Source organism: Dasypus novemcinctus, chromosome 17, assembly GCF_030445035.2.
Source record: "Dasypus novemcinctus isolate mDasNov1 chromosome 17, mDasNov1.1.hap2, whole genome shotgun sequence".
Classification (NCBI taxonomy): Eukaryota; Metazoa; Chordata; class Mammalia; order Cingulata; family Dasypodidae; genus Dasypus; species Dasypus novemcinctus.
The window spans coordinates 86,369,542-86,396,667 of NC_080689.1; the positions used below are offsets into that span (position 1 = coordinate 86,369,542).

Consider the following 27,126-nt stretch of genomic DNA (forward strand, 5'->3'; position numbering starts at 1 on the left):
TTCCCATTAAATCCTAATGACAGGGATTTTGTAACACAGTATTTTCACTTGGAGTCCTTTGAACATTTTCCTGGGTTGTTATGGGATATTTTCCAGGTTTATTGAGGCATACTTGACTTACAATGAACTGTATTATTTGAAGTATATAACTTGAAAATATGGACATATGTATATGTCCTTGAGGAAATTATTATGGGATTGCACAGGTAATTGTGCTGGTTATAGGAGAGAAATCTAGGAAGGCACACAGCAGACATAGGATCTCACATATGCACATTGGCAATCACATTCATTACACTGAGAATCACAGCACATACTCATATACACACACAACACTCACATGAACACAAACCCATGCCATCTACACAGAAACCAACTATTCAAGAAACATCACTCTAGTTCTTGTCTGAAATACCCATTTACTTCCCCATACCCAAATCCTTGTTCCTACCTGGGAGTTTTAATCAGGGGGCTCTTGACTGAAGCCAGCAAGAAAGACCCACATTTCTTGTCATGTAGATTATTTTCCTCAGCCCACCTACCATTGACACTTTCTTTTCAGGCCAGCTGCAATTACAGAAAAGAAAACACTGTGAGAATTATAAATTATTATGTAATGCTAACAGAAGGATTTTGTCCTCTTGGTGACTTTAGAATACCAGATAGGAAAGAATGGTCAAACAAAGGAAAGCCAAAACCGGTGCGGGGACACCTGTGGAAAAGAAATGAGTTTTTCCTCACTGATGCATCTCTCAAATCCATTTTGGTTGACAGAAAATTCTTGATCCAAGGTAAAAATATTGCTCCTTAGGGTGGGCCTAATACCATATAGTCTGTAAGTTGGTGCTGCCTTTGTGATTTTACTCTTGAGACAGGAATCAGCTAGTAATAGACTCCCATTGAAGACATTCCCCAATCGTTTTGTGCATATCACCCATAATGAACATGGTCAGATTATCCCAACTGGATTAAAAAAGAAGGAAACCAAGAAGGCAACAGCTTGATCTCAGACAAAGAAAGGTGACCTCACCTTGGAATCAGATGGAGCTTACTCTACTGCTCTGGCATTCAGAAGCTCCTCCAACAGGCCCTCAGGGAACTAGGAGGACAGAGAATAACAGTCAGTAGCTTGGTGCTGTTTCTTCTGGATTACTAATGGTGTTTTGTTTATCTTGGGCAAGGGATTTAGAGTATTATGGAGGCAGTTATCAACTAGTATAGAGTGAGCTGCTCAGGAGTGGAAAAAGCAAAAGGGAAGAGCAGGAAAATAAAAGGAAGCAGTCCTTGGCTTTGTCATTAAAGACATTCCAAAGCAACTTGAAATAGTCAATTTACAAAGGGTAGGAAAATACATGCTATTGTTCACTGATGAATTCTTATCACTTCTGCCTTTTAAAAAATAAGTCAAACTTTTATTTATGGATTTGTAGGGTAAAACCACAGCTCGTGCCTCATGCATACAAATATGTCATTTTAAAAATATTTCTATTTCTATTTTGAGCCCCCATTTGGTAGCATATGGGAAACACAGTCTCAGGCTACTGCAGGTCTCCTTCTGTGTTTCCCCGGGGGCCAGGAGTTCCAGGAGACTTACAGGATATCAAAGCATCAGGCTGGAGCATCTGCCTGTTTCCCTTGATCTTTACTTTTCAGTCTCTGTAGGCCAGTTCTGCATACTTGTCCCCAGTGTAAAGATTCATCAGGTCTGTCAGCTGTCTCTCAACCACTTCACTTGCCTCATTGCTGGGTAGAGGAAATCATCATAATATTTTAGTCTCCTATTATATGCTGGGTACTCAGAATTGTTTCAGGCCCCTTTGCATAGACAGGATCACATACGTAATTTGTGGGGCCTGGTTCAATATGAAAATGTGAGGTCCCATGTTTAAAATGTATTAAGAATCTCAAGACGGCTACAAGCATTAAACCATGCACAGGGTCCTGTGTGACTGCAGAAGTCACATGTTTCCTGATGCTCAAACACCATGCTGGATGCCAAGAAAAGCATGATTCTTCCTCCTAAGACAAGCATAGGGCTCTGAGTTTTCAGTAACTGGACATTCTCACTCTCCTACCAGCCCTTATCCTGAGATGCAAGTGGCTGGTCCATAGGACATATTGCCCAAATTGTCTTCTTTCTCTCTTTCTCCCTCCACATAAACACACATGGGTACTCCATCAAGTCTGGGAGTGTGCCAGCCTGCCTCTTTTCTATTCTCAATATCTTCTTCAAAGGGAAGAACATTCTTTAAGCCCTGAGACCTTTAGAGCTTGTACTTTTAAACAAAGCAAAACAAAAAATGAGCAGCCTATGTTAACTCAAACCCCTTTTCTTTCAATACTATTCTGTCATTTGCTTTAAAAACCTCTTTTGAAATTCAAAAGCACTGTTTTGGTCTTTTTTCTCTCTTTTGCCTTTGGAGTCCCTTTCTGGAGTGAGTAAGCATATAAAGGCCAGTAAGCATATAAATGCTAAAGCAACTGCAAAAGAGCCAATGGGTAAGATAAAGGGGCAATAACACTGGTTCTTAATTTACTGATGAGAGGGCTAAGTATGTTGCCCAAGGTCATGCAACTAATTAAGTGGCAGAGGTGGGATTTCAGTTTATGTGGTTTAGTTCCAGAGTATGGAATCTTAATCATAATGCTCTACTGCCTCTTTTAGTAAGCTCTGAGAAATGACAGCTTCATTATTGATTATAATGTAAAGTAGCAATAACAAAAAAGCTTCATTATTTACTGTGATGATAAAGTAGCAGAAACAAAAGGATATCCAGATCATTAAAACAAATATATTTAAGGTACAAGGAAGAAAAATTGGTTTAGCTTGACATTTATTAGCTCGTCACCATCTTTAACAAATGATTAATACTAAAACAATAATAGAAAGTAGTTAATAATAATTGATAATATAGTTTCTCTCATTTGTATTTTTTGAAAGAAGTTGGGAGTTTACGAGAGAATCATGTGTAACATACAGAATCCCCATACAACACCTGGGGCGGTTTGATATTATTTATAAATTCCAGAAAGGGATATTGATTACATTTGTAAACTGACCTGTTCCTCTGGGCATGATACCCTTTGACTGACTTAAATTCAAAGACTTTGCATTTACTTGATTAAATCAAGATTAGGGCTTTGATTTGACTACATCATTAGGGTGTGCAGCGTTGAGTTCCCCACTGCCTTGGTGGGCTGATAGAACAGACTCTTAGACAAAGGGAGGCACACAGAGAATATACACAGAGGGAGAGAGACAGCTCCATAGACATGGCAGGGGCCCTGGGAAGAGAGAAGAGCTGTTCCCCTGATAGTAAACAGCTGACCTTGTGAAGAGACTAGAACTGAGCCTGGAAAGAAATGAGCCCTGAAGAGAGATGAGCCTTATGGCAGCCTACGCTAAGATCAGAAGAAGCTAGACCCATGGAGCCTTAAGAGGAAAGAGGAAGGCTGAACCCTGAAGAGGTCAGCAGCCATCTTGTTCAACATGTAGTAACAGACATTTGGTGAGAAAATACCACTTAGGGTACCTTGAGTTGGACTCTTTAGGGCCTTGTAACTATAAGCTTCTACCCCAAATAAATACCCTTTAAAAAACCAGAATATTTCTGGGGCTTTGCATCAGCACCCCTTTGGATAATACTACCCTACCACAAACATCCTGCATCGTTGTGGAATGCTTGTTATAATTGATAAAATAACATCCAAATATTACTACTAAGTATGGTCTAAAGCTTGCATTAGGTATAGTTGATGGAGAAAAATTTCCCCATAAAACACCCTATTATCAGCACCATGTATTTGTATTAAACATTTGCTGTAATTCACATTAAGAATGTTCGCATGTTCGTACTGTTAACAAAAGTCCGTCATCCACCACAGGGTTCACTATTAAGCTGCCCCATGTCTTGTGCAATCCATTACTCCTCCTGCCGTTTTGAAGCCAAACTCAAATGCCACTATCTTGACATGTTCAAAAACCATTTTAGCCTCCATAGTTCCACCTATACTACACTGCGTTTATTAGCTGTTGTATAGGATTTTGCACTTGATTGAATGCCAACAATGTATTTTCTTCCCAAAATGTAACAATAGAATAATTGTTTTAAAGACATTTTTATTCATAACCTTTTGTTGTGGGACTGGATTCAATTCTAGAGAGAACATTCTATTGTATTTATTCACTAATCATTTGTCACAAATATAATCAATTAAACAAGGTTGGAAACTACTAAAATACTACCATTTAAAATTGACAGTTACATATCATGTAATATTTTTTCTTCCAGTCTTCCTTTTCTATACCCCGTGTGTGTGTTCATTGGCTGTGTTTGTTGTCCATGTTTACACTCCCCATGGCTAAGGGGAAGTGTGGGGTTAGCATTTAGACTCTAACTCCGCTGTAAGACTTGAAATAAGGACTATGTGTGTTGTAGAATTTGGGAGAAGTTCAATTATTTGAGTATAGAGAGGCCAGGACTCAGGAATGAGTTTGAGAAGGAAAAATGGTTTATTGAGGGCCAGCCGGGCTCGGGATTGGCTCGAACAAGATTTTTAGTCCCTTTTATACAGAGAGGAAAGGCCAAATGGTCCTTTTGTTTCAGTTCTCAATAGGCTTGAATTAGCATATATTTCCACATCTTAGGTAAGCTTTTAGCATGGACCTCAGGCATTCCATAACTTTTAGCATATTTGGTTTGCATTTCCCCTGAATACTTAAGTTTATAGACCTTGCATTGTTAAACTATTTCCTGCTCACCCAGGGCAGGACTGCAGCCTTTTATCATCCCACACCCACAAGTCACAGATAGTTTAGGTTATCTCTGAAGAGACAAAGAGCCTTCCACCCATAGCCCACATCATGTGCACCAGGCTGGTCATGAAGCGGTAACTTGAGTTCTTATTGTCACTGTCCCTTGGTTGTGGAGCTACAGGATTTGAACATTTCTAAAGCTCATGTTGATGATGTTATCAAATACACTAAAACATAACCCTGATACTTATCTGGTTGGGGCCAGGTTGGAGGATTTACTACAGTAAACACCTCTCAGAATCTCTGAACTGACCACAAGAATGGGGGCTTTCTCTGTGTGGTATTGTGTCGAGGCCGTAGTGGGTAAAGGCATCTGTCACCTCTTTGGTCTCATGACACCACTGAGACTACTTACAATGAGGAGTAAGGATTGGGGTCTCTGCAGGTTGGATACTTCCAGGAATACAAGTGGAGGTTCAGCTTCCCTTGCATGGTGTACACTGACGCCATGGCTGAGCAGTGAATGAAGATAGTGGCTTGGGGCATCATCAGCACTGGGGCTGCATGCCTGATTTCACAAAGAGGCTCCTATATGTAGGAGCTTGAAATCCTAGGCTATTCATCTCTGCACCACAGTTTTTCCACCCAAGGTGTGGGGAAATATTAAACAAAGCCGTGGTACTGTCGTTCTGTGGATTGATTGAATCAGTATATGTAAAGTGTGCAGTCATGAAGGGATACATTTGAGAAAGTTGACAATAATTGTCCTGCATAGTTGGGAAATACCTCACAGGGAAACACACTCACCCTCACCTAACCTTCACAATCACAACCTATTCATAAGTGCAATTCCCACTCAACTGCCACATGCAAACCCACACCACCTAAAGGGAACACAGCTGTTTACAAGGACTGTAGAACATGGCCATTTTTCTTTACCCAGAACAGAAACAGTCCCCATAACTCATTCCCATCTGGAAAGTGATTTCAGGGTTCCCACACCACAGGAACCACAAAAGCCTGGGTTTTATTTAATCTTAGCTTCATTCTCAATAAGTGAGCGATTCCACAATACATACCATTTTTCCTTGTTCCTGAGGCCACCTACAATTAGGCAAAAAACAAGCAAAAAACCCACAGTACTCTGAGGGCTCGACCATGCTGTATAGTGTTTGCACCGGCTTTTGTTCTCTGCGTACCTTTAGAAAAGCAAATGAGAATCGGGTCAAATGAGTCTCCATAAATCACTGCAACAGATGTGTGCAATGGCACAAGCTTTTCCTGAACGATGCTTCTCTCAAGTATATTTAGGTCGAGAATTTAGGTTGGGTGATAAAATATTTTAAATCCTAGGAGGAAAAACTGCCAGTGAGGAAAAGTCACTGTACTGTGTACCTGGTTGCTGCCACCCTCTTGAATCCAGGGTCAGTTAATTATAGGTTCCCATTGAAGCCTCCCCCAAACAAAGGAATCATACATCATCTATAATTACATGGTCAGATTTTCATATCTGAACTCATTTGAAAAATAATAAAGTGACAATTTTAGCTCAGACAAAGAAAGGCAACCTTACCTTGGAATTAGATGGGACCTCCTCCTCTGACCTATCCCTAGGAATCTCCTCCACCAGGTCCTCAGGGGGAGCTAGAAGGATAGAGTCACTGTCAGTACATTGGGATGTTCCTCATTGGTTATTAAGAGAGCTGCACCTGATGTGGTAACAGCCAAGAGAGCAAGGGGATAGATGGACAATAAGCCTGGAATGATCAGTTGCTGGACCAACCTCCTGGGCGGAAGGATTGTAAAGAGCAGGAGCAGAAAACAAATGAGAAATAAGTTTCTTTGGTTGTGTATGTAACGGCATCCCATTGTAACGTGAAATAATCTATAAATGGTACTAAAACAGACACTATGATTCATTGACAGAGTCCCATCATTCCTCCTGACCGTTTTGAAGCTAGACTAATTGTCACTGTCCTGTTGAACTTTCCGAGATCATTTCAAATTCCACACATTCAGAGTGCTCCTGCTAGAATTCTCACCTCTTATGAAGTATTTTTCTCTTTATAATAAGCGAACTTTTATTGGTGGACTGGATTTAATTCTAGGCAAAGTATTCTATTGTATTGAATCATTAGTCCTTTCTTATAAAGATAATTACAGTGGTTTTGATAATACTGATACGCTACCATTTCAAAATAAGCAATTGTGACTACATAATATTTTCCCTCCATCTTCCTTTTCTTTATCACTTATGCACATTTGTTGAGTGATGTTGTTGTGGAATTTAAGAGAAGTTCAATTATTTGAGTATAGAGAGGCCAGGACTCAGGAATGATTTTGAGAAGGAAAAATGGTTTATTGACGGCCGGCCGGACTCGGGAGCTTTCAGTTTGAATCCCGAGCCCCGAACAAGATTTTCAAATGCCTTTTATACAGAGAGGAAAGGCCAAATGGTCTCTTTGTTTCAGTTTTCAATAGGCTTCAATTAGCATATATCTCTTCCACATCTTAGGTAAGCTTTTAGCATGGACTCCAGACATTCTAGATAAGCCTTTAGCTTATTTGGTTTTTGCATTTCCCCTAAATACTTAAAGTTTATAGCTCTTGCATTGTTAAACATTTCCTCGGACTGGAGCCGCTTCCGCTTCCACTGTCCCTAAGGGCAGGACTGCAGCCTCTTACCATTCCACACCCACAAGTCAAACAACTTAGTTATCTCTGAAGAGACAAAGAGCCTTCCACCCATAGCCCACATCATTCCCCCCCTTCTGCCAAAGTTTGAATTGCTAAGCTTTGGCATAATTATTGTTGGAGCTATGAGGTGGATGGCTGTTTGTTGTCTTGATTGATTATTTATCAGTCTTTAGTAGAGCATCCAGGACTGTTTTTAGAAGTTTAGAACTTTTCATTCTGGACAGCAGAATCTTGGGCAGGGGCCTCCTGCACTTATTCTGCTGCCACTGGCACTCACGTGGATTTCCAGTCAGGTTCCAGATCCATCTATTACTTTTATTTTACTCTTAAAGAGTTTACACCTTTAATTTAAAAGGGGTGCTGAAGGGAGACGATCTCTTTTCTGTAACTGCTTCCTGCTGGCCATGGGCTGTAGTCATTGCCTAATAAGGTGTAAAACTCTTTAATTTATTTTAACTGGAGGAAGATGGATCTGGCATTCTGTACGAAGTTGGATGAAGTTTTCATATGGTCAATAAGATGTTCACTCTGAAAGAAACAAACTTAATTTAAAATTTGGAATACCTGTTTTTAAAAGAGGACACATTGGATTACAGAGGTAGACAAGGTTAGGTGCCTATAAAGATGGCATTCCTTAAAAGCTGGTGGGAACAGCATATATATTTTTTTAAGTTATCCATCTTTAGAGAGAAATTGCAACAGACACTTAGCTTTGTCTGAAGACACATTCCAAGCTGTTCAATGATTGACACTCATTCGCTCTGTCAGATGCTCCTGGTGAACTGGCACTCCTTGGGCAACTGGCTTCACTCAGGATTAGAACACTAAGTTGGAAATACTCTTAGCTTTCACCTGTGGGAGTGATCAGAACTACGGAATAAAGATTTTTACACCTTGATTTTCATTGTACAATTTCTAGCAATTTTGACTTGTTCAATAGGTGACTCACCATCAGCAAGCAAGCCTCACTTTTGCTACACACCAGAGTACAGCAGAATATAGAAGGTGGCTGAGACTGCCACCTTATTCTATAGACATGTTATTAACTGTTTTGAAAATGATTTTACCAGGAATTTAACATGTCTAATATACTTCTGCACTTGATCCAAAATAGAAAAGATAACATTACAATTATTAGGCATATATTTAGTACAGGATAAAAGTACAGCACTTAATATTAACTAATGTATTACTTAATGCATAAGGATTCAGAGTTGCAATTATTAGTTTTGAGTTTCAGGTTTGTAATACTTTACATGTTATCTCTCCATGAGAGCAGGCCATAATGCCAATTGTGTTTAAGTTTTACTTACAGTATCCTGGTATCATGGCTCCACTTAGCATGTTCTTCAACGCAGTGAGCAAGTTACAGCATCCTTCATCTTAGAGAGATTTTCCAGTATTCTACTAGCCTGGTGCATAGTGCTCTCTGGCACCATGGAACAGTGCCAGTCTGGAGGCGATATCCATTGTACACTTGGCTGTACCGAGTCATTATTGGCTGCTGCAGGAGCTTGAAACTGCAATATAGTTTCCATCGACTTCAGGAGCAGAACCAGAGACTGATATAGCACATATTTTTAATTGAGGGGTCAGTGACCAGCCTAGCCAATAACTCACATGGAGAGGCCACCTGTAATGTATACAAGGCCTGGTTTGAATGCACAAGAGTTTGACAATGTTAAAGTTGATTCCTTGTTTTTATATATATTTTAAACAACTTAACGCAATACATATATCAAATGACTATTTACTTACACAATTTTACTATGAAGATAACAGTAGGTACTTCACTTTAGTAATAGAGGAAAAATATTATTTTTCATTGTTAGAATGAAAACAGAATATTTCCAATAGAATCAAGACAACTTTTTATTACCATTTACTTAAATGTGTATTTTGCAGTGGCCTTCAGACAGGTTTATTATCATGAAGTTATTTCTGCTACCAATACCAATCTAAGTTTCTTTAGTTAACAATGACTTCTACAACTAGAACTATTTAAACATTTTCAGTTTGGAAGATGTTTTACAAACTCTTTATAATTGACTATAACCGCATTGACTAGACACCTCATGTTTAAATAAACTTACTAAATTACAATTACCAATGAAAGAAATTTACTCTTTATTTAAGAGAGCATATCTACAATCTTTTTCCTTTAGCCTAATTTCACCAATGTGAACTTACAATTTTCATTACTCTAAAGATTTCGTACATAATGTTAATTTAGTTTATAAATTAACTATGGGAGATTACACTTAAGTTAAATAAAATTGAAACCATAATAGTTTATGCAAGGAATGTTCTCTTTTTCCCTTACAGGAAGCTAAAAACTTTTTTTCTTTAAGTTATGAAAATTATTAATTTAAAAGCATAACTGACTACCAGGTTTTAAAACACATGCATACTGACTACCAGGTTTTAAAACACATTACACAATTACTTAATTTTTTTTTTTTAAATCATAACCCAGGAAAGATCTCTCCATAGTTTTTATGGACTTTCCTTTACTTACTGAAATTTGTTAATAGAGCCACTAATTACCTTTATTTTGTTGGAAAGAAATCTTCTGGAAGAAAATAAGGCTCACCAGATTGTGGAGAAGAAAATAATTTATTCTCAATTTTGCAAGAAGGGGTGCAGAGCCAGATATGGCTGGTGCCACGAACAAAGAAAAATGACACAATTTATACCTCTAAGCCTAGCATGCAAGCTCTTCCTGTTTTTCCATAGATTGGATACTTCAGAAGTTACAGCTTATCTGAGATTTAACTTTCCCACGCAAAAGTTTGATTTAACTGCTTCCTCTATCACATTCCAACCATTTTAGTTTTTACCTGCTCCCCCCTTTTTCAAATAAGGAATAGAATTTAGTGCTGAAATGGCACCGACTTAGTTAGCTCCTTCTTGGGCATCCTTCCACTGCCCATAGGACTGGCCTAAACTGGTCTCCTCCACTGCTGTCCAACCCGGGAGTGGGAGACTGAGGCAGCAGGCCGCCAGGTTACATCAACATTTTTCTTATGTGAAAATTAACCTAATCTTTGTGTGTGTGTTTTTTTTTTTTTTTTTTTTGCAATTTATGGCTGACAAAGGTTTAAACTGGGAAATTACCAGGCAAACTGATTCTTAATTCCCTAGCCTAGTAGATAGGTTTAATCTGCCACACCTAGTCTTGCCTTAAAAGCTCTTGCAAAGAGGAGGCCCTTTCCCAATTGTTTCCATAATCAGATTTCTATGACTTTTTCATCCTGCTTAGTTCAATTTGGGCTTTAAGAATATTTATAAATATAACTGCATATTTAATTTTTAACAATTTGAATAGACCTCTTTTAAGAATTTTTATTTGTTAATTTGATATTATCCTGATGTATGAAGACATACATTGAGCATTTTTTAAAAATGGGCAGACACAAAGAGTTAGACACAAACACAACTCATTGATATTACTTGTAATTTGCATTATTTTATATACTGTTTAGCTTAATTAATTAGGGGTCCAGAAATACATATTACTTATATAACTGCATATTTAACCTCAACAATTTGAGCAAATAGGCAGACATGAATAGTTTGACACAACAACATGACTTTAGTTACTTTAAACTTTTCAAAGACTTTTGAAACTCTTCTTAATTTGCACTATGACCATGCAGTTTACCACAAGAATTTTCTTTCTTACTTAATGGATTGTAATAACCAAAATGTTCTCAATGCCTTAGCACCATTTTGTTTTAGAACTTTATATTTTACTTTGAAATTAGCAGAATTTTGGATAAGCAACAAGATTAATTTTATATATATTTACTGAGGCTATTTGAAGCCTCAGGGAGACAGACTGCTTTCTCTCATGAATTGCCACTCTTAGGAACACTGACCGTCAAGGCAGGAGACTTCTCCCCCTCCACCTCCCCTTTTTGATTTTGGAGATAATAAAACTCCAGTGGTCATTTAACCTTATTCCATCAGGCAGCCATTTATTTAGTTTACACTTGAATTCATGAGAGAAAGGGTTACTAATACCAGGAGAGGAGACAGTGATGTCCCAGCTCTTCTCAATTATGAAATAACCATAGGCAAAGGCAAAGGGCGAGGTTAGGCTTGAAGTAACCATAAACAAAGGAAAGGTTAGTGTAGAATTTACACTTAAATAATAGTTTCAGGCTAAATTCACCCAGCTATAATCTCAGTTATTGTCTTTCCACTGTTTTATAATATAAATGCATTTATAAATGATTTTAACTCTTAGTTACAGTTTTTATTAATTTTTTTAAAAACCTATTAATTTTATAACACCTTTAAATACCTTTCATTCGACTTATAACATATTAAATGAACTTATTACCTTAATTTTTCCTTTAAAGTAAAAGAATGAATCTCTTGCAGTTTGAAATAAAAAACTACTTTTCAGGATTTGATTTCTAGAACATAAATGTTCTTTTAAAAGAGGTAAGACTTCTTTAAACACTGAGGAAATGATGAGGTTAAAGCACAAGAAGCTATTGATAAAAGATTTTCTTTGTATATTGATCTTGTTCAATTTTAATCATAAAAATTTCCCTTCCACAAACCTTCTACACTTTCAGTATTCATTCAGGTTCTGTCCCACACTCTACTCTTTCCAATAATCAATCATTTTATCTTAGGACAAAATCATCTTCTGTTTCCTTAACAATAAAAACACACTCCATATATCCCACATACTAAGTTACCAGGCAAACTTCTTACAACATATAATTGCCATTAATACTAAACAAGTTTGTTAAAATAATGAACTTTTCTTCACTTTAAATACTTAGTAGCATGTAATACCAGAAACAGTTTTTTTTTTTTGGAAGCAAGTTGGCAGGGGAGATTGGCTGCTGAATAAGTTTTGTTATAAAATTGCCTTTTATTATTATTATTATCAATTCAGTTTTGTTAAATAATGACTTTCTGCAGTTAGCCACTTAAATACCTTAAACAATGCTTTGTAAAACTTTTATAATTATTTATACCCTTAAGACAAATTTTACCTTCACAGAACACATTCTCTTACTTAAGGTTACTACAATACCTTTTAAGAACCTGAGCAGAATGCAAACGTATTTTGGCTTTGACACCCTAAGGAGGAAACTTTACTGCATTTATTCTGATTCTGCTTTTCACCTCCTTCACTTCCCCCCATTCCAGGCAGTCGGGTGCACAACAAACAGGAATGCGGCTTATGAATAGAAGGGTGGACTCACTGGAAAGGGGCAAGCCGCTCCCCGCTTTCCAGCTTTCAGCCAAAATGGGCAGACAGAACCTACTCAAATTTGGCAACTCTCCCAGGAACCCAGCCGCCCTGACTGGGACATTCCCAACAAACTTGGGTGCTTGGCGTGGACACAGATGGCCTCCAAGCCCCGGCAAAGGGCCAGACCAGAGACAAGACCGCAGAGCATGCACAAACATCTAGACTCCGCAAACAGCCAGACTCCTCAGCTTTTGCCCCAGAATCATTTCACTCCCTTGCCAATGGCAAGGGAGGGCTCCAGCTCAGCTGTAATTCCACTTTACATAAGGACACAACTCCAACACTAGCCTTGAGCTGACACAGACAGAAGCACAAAGGTCACTAATCTGACCCACAAGTTTATATATTTATTTTCACCATGGCTGCCCCGACAGCCATCACAAACCTCAGAACACTTAACATTTGGTATAAAGCGAATTCATTCACAAATTAGCACCATAACAAAAGATTTCAGCTAGACTTTTCCACTGTTTAAACTTTACACCCAGACCAAGCTCCACCAGAAAAGCCGATCCATTTTCCTGTAGCCAAGTTTTGTTTCCCTTAATCTAGACCAATTTCCAGGACATTAGGACTTGAACCTATAAATAGCCCTTCCTATTAAAATCGAGACCCCACTCCTTTAGTGGATATAAGACCAGTACCAGATTCTAACATGCAGTTAGACAAACCCAAAACACCAGGGCTTTTCCCAGGTTTTCCTCCTTTTCCCAAGCCTAGAGAGAACGGCTTCCCCCCAGCCTTCTGGGGCTACTAGGGTTCTCTCGGGAGGTGATCAGCCTCCCCTTCCTAGCAATTAAAGCTAGGGCCTTCCAGACTGTGCTCACCCGGGGAGTCTTACCTTCTTCCATGTTCGGAGTTCTTTTTCATTCCCAGACTCTTTCTCTTCAGACCTTCCATTGCCCTCGATTTTTGTCGGGAAGATTCTGGTGGAGCCCACATCTTTTCTGGATTAAATTGAATCCAGGGGCGCCCAGATTTGGGGTTCACCCGAGTCCTCCCGGCTTCCTTGGGGACTTGGAAGGGGCAGCAAAATGCTACCATCTCTGGCCTTCATTTATTATCCTACCAGAGTCACCAAAAATGTTGTGGAATTTAAGAGAAGTTCAATTATTTGAGTATAGAGAGGCCAGGACTCAGGAATGATTTTGAGAAGGAAAAATGGTTTATTGACGGCCGGCCGGACTCGGGAGCTTTCAGTTTGAATCCCGAGCCCCGAACAAGATTTTCAAATGCCTTTTATACAGAGAGGAAAGGCCAAATGGTCTCTTTGTTTCAGTTTTCAATAGGCTTCAATTAGCATATATCTCTTCCACATCTTAGGTAAGCTTTTAGCATGGACTCCAGACATTCTAGATAAGCCTTTAGCTTATTTGGTTTTTGCATTTCCCCTAAATACTTAAAGTTTATAGCTCTTGCATTGTTAAACATTTCCTCGGACTGGAGCCGCTTCCGCTTCCACTGTCCCTAAGGGCAGGACTGCAGCCTCTTACCATTCCACACCCACAAGTCAAACAACTTAGTTATCTCTGAAGAGACAAAGAGCCTTCCACCCATAGCCCACATCAATGTGACTCTCCATGCTCACACTAACCAGCCACAGTGGGCCAGTTCACGAGGAGGGAGGCACAGGTTGAGCACTGAGGCTCTATACCAACGCTACAAGAGAGTTGCAAGAAGGGCGATGGAAAGTAGGCTAATGACTAAGTGGGACTTTACAATCTTATTATTTATTGTGTAGCTTAGATTTGATCATCTGAAGGGCTCAAGGTGATAAAGTTATCAAATAGATGAAAACAAGTCCCTGATTATTATCTGGTTGGGCCAGGTACTTAGCAGTGACCCAGCACTGGCAAAGATTGTCAGGCTTGTCCTACCGATGCCTCACAATCTGACAATCTGTGAGCTTGGCAGAAACATGAGGACTTCTGTTGCTTTTGACACAAACAGCTATGTCTAAGTATCTCGTAAAATGCCCCTAATGGTAGCCTGGGTTATGTGACCCTCAGGCTTCCTAATATATAAGATCAGTGTTTAGGAGCCCTCTGGGCAAATGTCTATACACGGATGATGGAAATCCTTTGCGTGGCCACTAATGAACCATGTCTGTGAGCCAAGTGAGAGTGAGTTATTCAGAGTATCAGCATATGGGCCTCATGCCTGTGTTCACATTTTGACTCTACCTCTTAGGAACTCGAGATCTTAGGTTATTAATCTGTGCCTCTCAGTCTGCATGTAAGAAGTGGGGAGAGTAAACATAACCAGAATTTTGTGGTGAAGATTTTATGAGTGAATATATGCTACATGTGCAATATTAATGGTTTGGTTTTTGAGAAAGTTTGCAGTGGCCATTGTACAGGGTGAGTTAGACACATCTCTTGGGAAAGCAAACACTAACATCCCCACAGTCACATATTCACAATCACACCACATAGGCTCACTCATAGACACTCACTAACCCCTTTACACACAAATCCGTGCCACCTAGAGGGAACACAGCTGCTTTCAGGACTTTAGAGCATGCCCCATAATGCTTCCCTTTGAAAATCATTTTTTTTTTAGCCACACCTCCAATCCTCATTCCTCACAATAACTGGAGCCACTATCCCTGCAGACCAACATTCTAACAATACCCTGGTTATCTTATCTTCCATGTGTTCCCAGATGTCAGTAATTTTAGATACGTACCATTTCACTTATTCCTACAGCCACCTGCAATTAGAGAAAAACCTATGAGTATTACATCATGCTATACCCTGTTTGAACGGGACTTTTGTTTGCTTGATACCATTAGAAAAGCAGATAGGAAACAGTGGTGAAGGCAAAGCCCCATAAGAAAGTACAGCAGGACATATCTATTAAGGCACAAGCTTTTCCTAGAATATCTCTCAGGTCCATTTTGGCATGTGATTACAAATTCTTATTCCACGCAATAAAAATTGGAGCTGAGGAAAAGGACTTTTAACATAGTTCATAATCTACTCCTGCCATTTCTGGATACCCTGTTGTATCATGGATCAGTTGGAACATACTCCCATGAAACACTCTGCATTCCTAAAAAACTGTATATACCATCTATAATGCATACTATCAGGCATCCTTACCTGAAATCAGTTGCAAAAGATAGAATACAAAAAGCAACACCTCTCCCTTAGACAAAGGATAGCATCCTCACCTTGGCATTGGGTGAGGCTTCCTCCTCCTCTCGGTCCTTGGAAGCACCACCTTCAGTTGTTCCTGGGGAGCTAGGAGGATACAGAGTAATTCTCAGTATATTGGTGTGTTACATGTAAATTTCTCAGGCAGGGTTCTAGTCTTGGACAAGACACTAAAGGGTGTAGAGTTTGTAGTGTAACAAGCCACTATGACCGGCTGTAGGGGCTATCTTCTGTACTGAAAGCAGGTTGGCCAGGAGTGTAGCAGGGAAGAAGCAGGAATCAAAATCCTTATTGGCAATCTATAACAACTGACCGTAGTCTATAAATAATACTAAAATATCTTATTATCATTGATAGTCCCAAAATGCCTCCTGATTATTCCATATTTAGCCTAAGTTGACAGTATCATGGGACATCTCCAGACAAATTCAACCTCCATGGATATACATATACTGAGAAAGAATTTACTATATGTTCTTAGGAATTTCCACTTGATTAGGAGCTACCTTTCAGTGGACTACATTGAATCCTGGGCAAGTCATTCTATTGCATCTATTCACTAGTGCTTTGTTGTAAAGGTAATTGTAGATTTGAATATCCTGAGATCATTTAATAATCATTACTTATTAATCATAGAATTTTCCTTCCAGTCTTCCTTTTCTATGCTACGTGTGTGTATTCATTGCATTAGAGCCTCTCCATCATTGCCCTTTCAACACTGTGACAGTCATTATGGAGGGACACATGGATTTAGTGTTGACTACCTCTAAGCCAGATCTCCAAGAGCATTTCAGCAAGGGTGTTGAACACCAGGTTCCGAATGTTTTGAATGCCAAGTGTCTTTGGGTTCTATTTTATCAAGGACTCATAGAACTTGAGCATCTATAGGGTCCATTATGGTGATGATATCAAATGCAGTAAATTGTCTTCCAATGTCTATCTGCTTTGAGCGAGCTGCTGAGCTGACACCTCAACCCTGGCAGGGTTGACCAAGTCATTATCACAACAGAGAATTTTGGGGCGATCAGAAGCATGTGGGCTTTCTGTGTGTTTTTGACACTAATAGCTATACCAAAGTCTGTGATAATCTGCACAACCTGCTGCCCTAGGCTGTGTGACTACTGAGGCTATCTTAAAATGGTGGGCAGTTTGGTTTCTCTGTAGACTCAGGTAATTCCAAGATATAGGGAGATGCTAGAACTCCATTGTCTGATGTCTAATGATCCAATGGCTAAATCATGCAATGTATTTGAGAAAGTTGACACTGGCAGTTCTCTGCGTAAGTGGGACATAACACCTCAGGGAATTGCACATGATAATCCTACAGTTACCTAAAGGGAACACAGCTTCTACTGGGGACTTTAGAAACAAGGACAGAATACCGTAACAAAAAACCTTTCATCATACCCCCAATCCTGTGAAACTCCCATGGCTGAGTATAAAGGGCAGGTCTGTAGCTCAGAGCATCAGAATTGGGGCCAAAATCGAGGTTCACATTTAGGCCCTTCCCCTTAGGAGCAGACAGCTCAGGCTGTTGTTCATTTTTGCAACTCAGTTTCTCCACCTGTGTTGTGGGGATAAAAAGCACACCCTAGGTGCAGCTGGATGAAGTAAATGTGCATAATATGTTCAGTGGTGATAGGGTTTATTTGAGAAAGTTGAGAAAGTTGGCCCTAGCAATTTTCCTTTGTAAATGTTACATATCACCTGGTTAAATGCACGCAGACTCAAAATCAGACCCCAGAGACTCACACGTGAACTCCCATTAGCCCCTGTGCACTAAAACATCTACCACCTAAAGAGAACACAGCTGCTACTTGGAACTGTAGAAACAAGGACAGAACACCCTAATGGAAGCCTTTCATCACACCCCAACCCTCATTTCCCAGTGAAACTAGGATCAGGCTGGGTCCACAGCCTAAAGCTTGGAGGAAACCCCCTATTTTATTTTGACTTTTCCCACAACAGTTGCATGAACCAGAATAACTACCATTTTTGTTGTTTCTTGAGTTCACCTGCAATTGCAGAAAGTGAGTAATGAGAATCATACTATGCTGTGTTGTTTTTTCTCAGATCTTTGTGATTTTATAAAAATGAATGGGACACAGTGATAAAATCAAAGACCCCATGAATACATATGGTGGGCTCCTGTGGGAAAGGCTCACACTTTAACTGGGGGCTTTCTCTCTCAAATCCATTTTGGCAGGAATTACAAAAGTCTTGATCCAAGCAAGAAAAGTAGTGCTGAGACAAAAGGCTCCAGCTATATGGGTTATGACCTGGTGTTGCCATTTTTAATGCCCTCTTTTATCAGTGGTCTATTAGTAGAAATCCCTCTGCAAATATTCCTTCCCCCAAACAGCACCCATTATCTGTAATGTACATCATCATATATTAAGATCTATGCTTAGTTGAAAAAGAATAAATCTGAGAAAGGAACATTTCTATCTTAAAGGAAAACGTGACTACCTCGGCATTAGATGGGGCCTCCTCATCCGCCATGTCACGAGGAGCCTCCTTCACCATGTCTTCCAGGAGCTCTAGCGGGATGTAGAATAACAATTAATACACTGGGGGAGCAGCTCATGCATTATTCAGGGACATTTGCTTTATTAGGACAACAGGCTCCAATGTATGGAGCTGACTGGTTAGTGAGCGTAGACTTGCACTATTTGGCCTTCCTTGGCAGAAGAAAGACTAAGGTGAGGAATAGGAAAGCAAACAAAAACAGAGTCCTTGGCTTTGTAGCTAAAGGCAATCTAAATTAATGTGAAATAGTTCATCTATAAATGATAGAAATTTATAGCCTATGATTCAACACTTCTGCCCATTTTGAAGCCCATGTTATTTTCTGTTTTTAATTAGCAACCGTTTTAGTGGATGTGAAAAGGTATCATTGTGGTTTCCTTTTTTTTTTTAAGGTTTATTTTTTATTTATTCCTCTCCACATCCCCTCCCCCCTCCCCACTGTCTACTCTCTGTGTCCATTCACTTTGTGTTCTCCTGTGTCCGCTCGCATTCTTGTCAGCAGCACTGGGATCTGTGTCTTTTTGTTGCATCATCTTGCTGTGTCAGCTCTCTGTGTGTGTGGTTCCACTCCTGGGCAGGCTGTGCTTTTTTCGCATGGTGCAGCTCTCCTCTTGGGGTGCACACCTTGTGCTTGGGGTTCCCCTATGTGGGGGACAACCCTGCGTGGCGCAGCACTCCTTGAGCGTGTCGGCACTCTGTGTGGGCCAACTCACCACACAGGTCAGGAGGCCCTGAGTTTGAACCCTGAACATCCTATATAGTAGGCAGAAGCTCTATCAGTTGAGCCAAATCCTCTTTCCTCATTGTGGTTTCAATTTGCATTTTCCTAAAGGCTAAGAGTGTTCAGCATCTTTTCAAGGTCCTTCTGGCCCTATGTATATCTTCTTTGGAGAGTCATCTTTTCAAGTCTTTCTCTGATTGTTTGGAGGTTTTTGATGTTGATTTCATCTCTACATTTAACTGCTCTGTTGACATAGGTTGCTTGTGAGTTTCTAGGAATGTTTCTAGTTTATCTAGGTGTCTACATTGTTGGCATACAGTTGTTCGTAGTTGTTAAGATATGTAACAGTTTAAAGTTTTTTGTGAATCCCAGAAGATCAAGTACTTAAACTAATACATGCCTGTGAGTGTGTGATCCTTTGATTGGACTTTATCAGTGAGGGGTGACACAGACTGGGCCTCCACCCTCTTGCTGGTGTCTATTATACTATATACTGAGGAGTGAATCAAAACACACAGACAGGTGTCATTTTTAAGCTGCCATGTGAGACAGACCTGAGGATCTCTAGCTGCCATAGCTGAAGAAATGTGATACCCAACAGGCTAAGCACAGAATGTAGCTCCAAGATGAAGAGACTAGCCCTGCCATATGCTTCATTGCCCATAGCTAGCTCAAGGGGAATGCAGCCTGGAGGAGACAGCACACACAGGCCACCAGTTTGCCTTGCCATGTGGCAGGGCTACAGGTTCTGCTAGCAGCCAATCTTTGATGAGAGAGCATCTCTGATGGTGCCTCAGTCTGGACATTTTTGCAGCCTCAGAACTATAAGCCTTTACCCTAAAAAATTCCCTTTATAAAAAGCCGATGCATTTTTGGTATACTGCATTGGCTACCTTTGACAAAGAAGAACAAGATCTTTTTTACTCCTGTGGGATCAGTAGTAATGTTCCCTGCTCATTTCTGAAGTTATTTGTTTGCATCCTCTCCCTTTCTTCCTTTGTCTGTCTAGCTAAAGGTTTGTCAACTTTATTGATCTTTCCAAAGAACCAACATCTGGTTTTCTCAATACTTCTCTATTGTTTTTGCTTTTTATACTCTTATCTCATTATTTATTATCTCATGTTTGTAATTTCTTTCTGCTAGTTTTGGATTTAGTCTGCTGTTCTTCTGCTAGTTCCTCCCGGTGTGCAGTTAGGTCTTTGATTTTTCCTCTTTCTTCTTTTGTAATATAATCATTTAGGGGTATAAATTTCCCTCTCAGTACTGCCTTTGCTGCATCCCAAAAGTTTGGTTGTAGTATATTTGTTTTCATTCATCTCAAAATATTTCCTAATTGCTTTTCTGCAAATTTTTTGACTTGTTGGTTTGCCAGATGAGCCGTGGCATATTAGGACCCTCCCTTTAAAAAACGTTCCTGCCACAAAGTTACTGGGGGTGAGAATCAAAGCCCCCGAGGATATTCCTGAGCCACAAGAGGGCCCAAATGCTGACCCAATCTCCTGATACTACATTACAAACCCTGACCTAAATGACAGTGTTATTTCCCTTACATGAAGTCCACTGATGGTCTAGATAAACTCCAAACTTGTGGCCTTCCTTCCCTGCATCATCAGTGTTTCTCTTTCCTGCTGTGAGACTTTCTGGGAGTCAAGTGACTATCTTGAATGACTAGTGGTCTGTGTGGCTCACAAGCTGTCTCTAAACTGCAGGCATTCCAGACCAACTACCATGTAACAGATCATCAAAGGATTAGATTCACCTTCTATTGACCAACCCTAGATGACCAGTTGATGACCATCCACTGCAAAAGTCACCTGCTGCATTGGGGATTGTTGGTTTTAGGTATAAAGTCTGCAGGCCCCAATTATCTCCCTGACTACCATCTGCACACCTTCCTGAGGAGTCTAGACTGAGAGTGGGTAGTGAGTACACAAGCACTGAGTATGTATCTTCCCTGCTTGGACCCTTTCTCACCAAATCGAGTTGATTCAGGCAGCTATTGCTCTGAAATCTGGCAGTTCAAATCAATTTTACTGATCACAAGAGATATTAAATGCCTTTCCACACCCTTTTTCAGTTCAGGAACTCACTACAGATCCTATGATTTATTGTACACTGAATAAAGAGACTCTATGGATTATTTGTTCTTTCACAGTCCTCCACATCCTGTTGATAATTCCAGCCTGCTTGCAGCCTGATCCCTAAACCCCAAGGGAGACAGCCAGTCCTTTTCCTAGATAGATTTTGTCCTTCCCTGAGAGTCCCCCAACAAGACATATGGGGGAATTTTGCCCTTCTGTGAAGTGGGAGAATTACATGCCCATACTCAGTGAACACATATTTCCCTCAAGGAATCCCTCCAATAATTACATACCTAGGTCAGCCAGATCGCAACCAAAGACCACACTATGTGATACATTTTAAACCATCACAGTCTCACAAAAGAGAAAGGCTTCACCCATTATTAGCAGGGTGGACAGAAGCAGAGAACGGACAGTGAGTGCAATCCTGAATAGAAGGAAACAGACCAAGGACTCATGCAATAAATTGTCTACGGAAGGGCCAGTTCCATTCACGAATCACACAATAATGAAAAGGACATTGAACTCCCATTCTGGGCAGTTCTGCTACATTCTCTAATAGAACAGCAAGAATCCCAGAGTGCTACAGTGCCTATTGAAGAAAGGCAGAATGTTAAGCCAGACCCTTGATATCGATGACTGTACTTATGAGCCTTTCCTTGTGAAATTGAAACTTATCCTAGTATGATATATTGCCTGTGTTACCTCCTGAAAGCCTCCTTATTGCTTAAATGTGACTTCTCCCTAAGCCAAACTCAGGATATAAATACACTACCTCCCCCTCTCCATGGGACATGACTCACAGGGATGAGCCTCCCTGGCACCAGGGGATTGTTACCAAGCACCAACTAGCAATGCGTCTAGAAAAACAGCTTGACCAAAAGGGGGAAATATTAAATACAAATGAGTTTTTATACCAAGAAATTTCAAAGTGAGTTGGGAGGCCATGCCTGAGGTTATGTTTTTGCAAGTATTACCAGGATCTCTTTGACAGCCACAGTAAACAGTGCCTCAAATAGTGGGGCTTCTGGGGGCTCTGGAGACATCTAGATACTATAAGGAGGGCAGACAGCTCAGGAATTCCATTCCCTGCCTTATTTTGGTATATATGCTCCCCAATGTAACATAGTTATACTCATTCATTGGGTTGTCTACACATGGCTATCCCGCCCCTTTTATTTGATCCTCTAATTAGCACTATACTTGTTAAATATATGTCCCAGAGACTTAAATCATTGGTCCATCCATGGGCCATTTCAGCTCTGAATTTCAGCAGAGTTCCTACACCTACACTCCAGTTCTTTGGATGAGCCCAGGACAACTAACAGGGAGATGATGATTGAGAACACCCATTACAAGTAGCAGAGAGTGCCTGCAATTGCAAGCAAGATAGTTCCATCCATCTGCCCTATGGGATCTAAGCGACCTCTCAGTTAGAAGTAGAGTGGGCATTGCCATTCCCAAATCCTCAATATTGGGGCATGAACAATGGACTAATGTAGACATTATTATTAGTTTTTCAATTTTTATTTTTTTAATTATCTTTTTTAAAGTTAATAGATCACATAAAATGTTACCCTAAAAAACATAAGAGGTTCCCATATGCCCCACTCCCCATCCCTCAGCCCCATCAATTTTTTAATAGTGTTTTTTTGTTGTTGTTGTTTTTAAAATTTGTATATTTTGGGGGCATCACCATCCCCAAATCCTCAAGATTGGGGCATGAACAGTGGACTAAAGTAGACATTATTAAAGTAGACATAATAGACTTAATATTACTCTAGTACTGGAAGAACTCTTAGCATTGATATAAAGACAGTGACCACAAGAGGTTCTGAGGGATGAGAGAGGAATGAATAGGAGTAATGTGAGGGCATTTTCAGGACATTGGAGTTGTCTTGCATGACATTGCAATGACAGATACAGGCCATTGGATATTTTGTCATGATCTACAAAATTGTGCAGGACAGAATATAGACTATATCGTAAAATGTAGTCCATGGTCAATAGCTGTGCTTCAACATGGGTTTGTCAATTTTAACAAATGTAACACAGTAATGAAGGATGTTGATAATGTGTGAAAGTGTCAGAGGGGTAGGGAGTGCGGCATATGAGAATCCCTTGGATGTACCATCTTTGTATTCTAAAGCTTCTTTAAAAAAAAATATATATATATATATATTTTTTTAAAAGAAATATATATATATTTCCAAAATATATATATGGAAAAACAAAAAATAGCCATAGAGGCACTCTCACCATTCCTGCCATCCCCATACTAGTTCAAGATGTGTGGCAAGCAAAGGCAATTTGAGAATAACTGTGGGAGAAAAGGAAGAAGGAAGATGGTAAACAGTCATTAGGATGTTACAAAGCTTCTGCTTAAAGAATAACCCCAAGCAGAGTGAAATAATAAAATATGTATCTGGAATTTCAGATCATAGCTTATCGGGGAAGTATTTCACACTATGTACAAATTTTAAGGGTTGGTTAGTTATAAAGGAACAGAATGTCGACAGCAAAAATAGTGGATTTGGGGAGTCCCGGAGTCAAGCCATCCACAAAAGCAACAAAGAAAATGACAAAAATAGTAGAATAAAATTGTTATGAATTCTGGAATCTAACCAAAATCATACAGCAAGAAGGGGAACTTTGAATCAGGTGAGGGAAAGAGAAAAAAATAAATAAATAAAGCAGGTGAAACTTGTCAGAGAGGTTTGGGTTATTTTCCTTTACTCTGGTCCCATTCTGCTCACCACCTTGGTATGGCTTTGCAGACAACAGCCTGAATTTCTGTTACACTAACCTATACCAGAGGGAGCAGAAAGGACCTTTTTCAGAGAGGCTTCTGGTTGACTGTTTTACTTGGATGGCAAATCCATGGAGGTCCTTCTCCAAGGACCTGCATATATTTCACCTAAGGGAACTCTGGGTGCTTAGGTGGTTACCCGAGAGGTATTCACCCAAAACATTTAAGACAAATAGACTAGTTGATGCCACATGGCTCACAGGAATACACTGGGGCAGCAAAACACTAAGACGAATGTTTCGGAGGAAGGCTGAGGAATGAGGTGCTTTGGCTAATAAGATCCTTGAAAAACTGCAATATATTCCTGGTTATGTACAATCTATGTATATAGAAGGACTGGGTGCATTTATAAAAAGGAACTGAGAAGAACCTAAGCACTCATTTCTGGTTTACTATTAAGATTTGTACAAACAGGACATGTGGAGTTGTGGAGTCATAAACTGAGTGTTGAAGCCATGTTGCAGTGTATACATACCACATATCTGCAAGGACTTTTAAATTTATTGTTGATTTTAGGCATATGTGGAAATTTCTGTCCATTTACTGTCTGGCCAGTAAGCTACCGGGACAAGAGATTTTAGTGACTATCCATGACAAATTGTACTGACTTCACACAATTAGTGCCAAGAAGTGACCAAACGAAGAAAAACAACAAGCAGTCACAACAAACCCTGGATGCAGGAAAATCTGATTTTCAGACTGGCCACCTTAAAATAGTCAAAAGATCCAGTTTTATGGGCATGGAGTGTACCAAGAACGAATGTCCCACACACAAGAGAAAAGACAATTAATGGAAAATATCCTTCAGTTATAAAACAGAGTTATACATTACAGATTTTTAATATGCTCAATGATAAAAGGAGAATATGAGGATGGTGTCTCAGTAAGCAGAGAATATCAGTAAAGAGGTAAAAATGTAAAATCAACTGAAATAGAAATTCTGGGGCTGAAAAGTTCAGTCACCGATATGAGAACTTCTCTAGAGGTTGTCAACATTCGTCTCCCTGACTGAAGACCTGAGCCACTCTTTGAGCAGCCTGGTATGTACAATTTCCCCAAATCCTTCTTCAACTAAATTGTGTCCATTCTGTAAGATGTGTCAATGAGACTTTCTCTTTTTCATGTGAATTTTACTGGTCACTATGTTGAGTAAATTCTCATACCCTTGTTCATGCTTAACTCAATGTAGATCCTATGATTTAGGGTATATAGAGCAGGGGACATGGTGAGTTATTTATTCTTCCAGAGGGCACTCTTTCCTTCTGAGAACCCAAGACTGCACCCAGCCTACATGAAAATTCCCCAAAGGAAGGACACAGTACTGTTCTCAGAGATATTTTACATCTTTGCCTCTGAGTTCCCATGAGAATTTCAGGAAAATGATGGCAGCCATTAAGAGGGAGAATTAGAACCCCTTTTTCTGTGAACCCCAATATTCCTCAGAGTATCCCAGAAATTCCTACATATCTAAAGCAGCCAGATCCATAACAAAGCCCTCCTCCTGTTCTATAAATTAATCAATCCCAATCTCACCATAGAGAAAGTTGTTTGTTTTGCATCGTCTAGCCACTTGCTGATGCCATATAAATTGGAGCATGTTTTTCCATTTCTGTAAAAAAGAAAAAAAAAAGTCAGTTGGGATGTTTATAACTATAATACTGAACCTGTAGTTCCCTGTGGGTAGTATTGGTATTAGAACAATATTTAGTCTTACCATCCATGAACAATGGATGTCTTGCCATTTGTTTAAGTCTTCTTCAGTTTCATTCAGGTATGACTGCTCTTGTTCAAGTGCTTTACACTTTCAATAAATTCATTCCTAAATATTTTATTCATTAGAGGGTAACAATGGATTTTTTAAAAAAAATCCATCTTAGACTTTTTTTTTTTTACCATACTATATAAACAGAACTGACATTTGTGTGTATTATCTCATACAATGCAAGTTTGCTTAATGTCTGTATTTGTTCCAGTAGTATTTTTGTGGGTTCTTTGGGAATATCTATTAAAAGATTATGTCATCCGTGTATCAGAATAGCTTCCTTCTTCAGTTCCGTTTTTCTTGCCCAATTCCTCTGGCTAGAACTTCCAGTATAATGCTGCATAGCATTGATGAAAGTGAGCAAATTTATCTTGTTGTCATGGCAAAAACTTTCAGTATTTCACAATTGAATATAATGTTTGCAGTGGATCATATAGACGCAGCTGTGAAGAGAATGGAATGACTTCCACAAATGACCCTCCACTCAGTGAGCCGCAGAAAGTCCCCAGTTTATAGGAAGGCTGTGCGCACACTTCAGAAATCCTGGAATGTGAGTTAATTGTAGGAAACCTACATTTTTATGGTTTTGAGGAACGTAATTCTTAATAATGTAAAAGTGTCCCACTTTCATAATAAGATCATGGTAGAATATGTCTGAAATGTCTTTTATGTATTCTTAAATTTTAAAATTCAGTAAACCATATCAAGCAAATTTTTTCTTTCTAGAAGTTATTTATAAAACATTACTTTTAATGAAGGAGAGACAAGTATTAAGGACATCCTTGGAGACCATGGGAAATAGAACTATTACATTGGGGGATGCTGATGTATGTGTCTGATGATAAGTATATACCATATGGTGGTAATATTGCAGACCTGATATGAATGACAATGAACCTATGTCATTGTGACTCTAAAGCAGCAGCATTTTTTTTTTAAATTCACTGAATATGAACTGCCACTGCTAACACCAAATATGTATGAATATTGATTTAAAACTGGGGAGGAAATTAATAATTCTGAATTCAAATGACTGAAATATGGAGTATAAAAACAAAGAAATTTCCATGTAAAATAAATATAAGTAGCTAAAATATAAATGATTATAGAAAGAAAACAGATAAATAGGCAAATATAATTCAGAAATGAAATACAACGCAAGATATCTAATGGAAAATCCCTTACAGATAATTAATTTTCAACCTATATGGGCATTTATAGAAAACGACTAGATTTTGGCAACGTCAGGTAAAAGATGTTTCACTTCAGGTAAAGAGTATATATGAAATGGAATATTCACTAGTCAGATGAAGAAAGAAAATGATAGGTGCA

The 27,126-nt window shown here is 39.3% G+C and overlaps 1 long non-coding RNA gene across 2 annotated transcripts in view; it reads left to right on the forward strand.

Moving 5' to 3' along the window:
- The window catches only part of LOC139436771 (uncharacterized), a 151,324-nt gene that overhangs the window by 88,884 nt on the left and 35,314 nt on the right, over positions 1–27,126 (forward strand). Inside the window, exon 1 of one of the 2 annotated variants that reach the window (XR_011646207.1) lies at positions 26,238–26,344. The exons of the other annotated variant lie outside the window; for it this stretch is intronic. This is a non-coding gene — a long non-coding RNA (uncharacterized lncRNA). Of the gene's footprint in view, positions 1–26,237; positions 26,345–27,126 lie in introns of those variants that run through there. 2 annotated transcript variants of the gene reach the window in all.